The sequence below is a fragment of the Arachis duranensis genome, chromosome 10 (genome assembly GCF_000817695.3).
Source record: "Arachis duranensis cultivar V14167 chromosome 10, aradu.V14167.gnm2.J7QH, whole genome shotgun sequence".
NCBI classification, from domain to species: Eukaryota; Viridiplantae; Streptophyta; class Magnoliopsida; order Fabales; family Fabaceae; genus Arachis; species Arachis duranensis.
This window is the reverse complement of record NC_029781.3, coordinates 53297629-53299801: the sequence shown is the minus strand read 5'-3', so window position 1 is coordinate 53299801 and position 2173 is coordinate 53297629.

The following is a 2173-nucleotide window of genomic DNA, read 5'->3' as shown; positions in this document are numbered from 1 at the left end:
GGTCCACTTGGTGTGTGCTTGGGCTGAGCATTGAAGCTTTCATGTGTAGAGACTTTTTCTGGAGTTAAACGCCAGCTTTTATGCCAGTTTGGGCGTTTAACTCCAATTTTTGTGCCAGTTCCGGCGTTAAACGCCAGGAATTCTGAAGCTGATTTCCAATGCCGGTTTGGGCCATCAAATCTCGGGTAAAGTATGGACTATTATACATTGCTGGAAAGCCCAGAATGTCTAATTTCTAACGCCGTTGAGAGCGCGCCAATTGAGCTTTTGTAGCTCCAGAAAATCCACTTCGAGTGTAGGAAGGTCAGAATCCAACAGCATCTGCAGTCCTTTTCAGCCTCTAAATCAGATTTTTGCTCAGGTCCCTCAATTTCAGCCAGAAAATACCTAAAATCACAGAAAAACACACAAACTCAAAGTAAAGCCCAAAAAAGTGAATTTTAACTAAAAACTAATGAAAATGTAATAAAAACTAACTAAGATATACTAAAAACATGCTAAAAATAATGCCAAAAAGCGTATAAATTATCCGCTCATCACCCTTCTAGTGTAAGGATGTTCATCTCCTTGCATCATGGGCAAGTTGAATGCCAACCTTACATTTTCCAGACTAAAATCCAAGTATTTCCCCCGAACCATTGTAAGCCAATTCTTTGGGTCCGGGTTCACACTTTGATCATGGTTCTTGGTGATCCATGTATTGGCATAGAACTCTTGAACCATTAAGATTCGGACTTGTTGAATGGAGTTGGGAAGTTCTTCCCAACCTCTTCTTCGGATCTCATGTCGGATCTCTGGATATTCACTCTTTTTGAGTTTGAAAGGGACCTCGGGGATCACGTTCTTCAAGTCTTGATGCACCCTTGAGATGAATCTCTTCATCTCCCATGACTCGGAAATAGAGGCAGTTGCCTTCCCTTTCCTCTTCCATGACTCGGAGGTGGAAGCTTTTGCCTTCCCTTTCCTCTTTCTAGAGGTTTCTCCGGCCTTGGATGCCATAAATGGTTATGGAAAGACAAAAAACAATGCTTTTACCACACCAAACTTAAAAGGTTTGCTCGTCCTCGAGCAAAAGAGAAAAGAAGAGAGTAGAAGAAGAAGAAATGAAGGAGATGGAAATGGCTTTGTGGTTCGGCCAAAGGGGGAGAAGTAGTGTTTAGGGTGTGTGAAAATGAAGGAGTGAAGATGGGTTTATATAGGGGTGGGGAGAGGGTTAGGGTTCGGTTATGGGAGGGTGGGTTTGGGAGGGAAAGTGGTTTGAAATTGAATAGTGAGGTAGGTGGGGTTTTATGAAGGATGGATGTGAGTGGTGAAGAGAAAGATGGGGTTTGATAGGTGAAGGGTTTTTGGGGAAGAGGTGTTGAGGTGATTGGTGAATGGGTGAAGAAGAGAGAGAGTGGTAGGGTAGGTGGGGATCCTGTGGGGTCCACAGATCCTGAGGTGTCAAGGAAAAGTCATCCCTGCACCAAGTGGTGAGGAAAATGGCTCCCTGCTGGGCTGGTGCCCATTTATGGCATTTAACGCCAACTTCTTGCCCTTTCCTGGCGTTTAACGCCAGTCTGGTGCCCCTTTCTGGCATTAAACGCCCAGAATGGTGCTAGACTGGGCGTTAAACGCCCATCTGCTAGCCTTACTGGCGTTTAAATGCCAGCAAGTTCTCTTCCAGGGTGTGCTATTGTTCTTTCTGTTTTTCTTTCTATTTTTGCTTTTTCAATTGATTTTGTGACTTCTCATGATCATCAACCTATAGAAAATATAAAATAACAAAAGAGAATGAATAAATATAATAAGATTGGGTTGCCTCCCAACAAGCGATTCTTTAATGTCATTAGCTTGACAGTGGGCTCTTATGGAGCCTCACAGATACTCAGAGCAATGTTGGAACCTCCCAACACCAAACTTAGAGTTTGAACGTGGGGGTTCAACACCAAACTTAGAAGTTGGTTGTGGCCTCCCAACTCCAAACTTAGAGTTTGACTATGGGGGCTCTGTTTGACTCTGTTTTGAGAGAAGCACTTCATGCTTCCTCTCCATGGTGACAGAGGGATATCCTTGAGCCTCAAACACAAGGGATTCTTTATTCACTTGAATGATCAATTCTCCTCTGTCCACATCAATCACAGCCTTTGCTGTGGCTAGGAAGGGTCTGCCAAGGATGATGCACTCATCCATG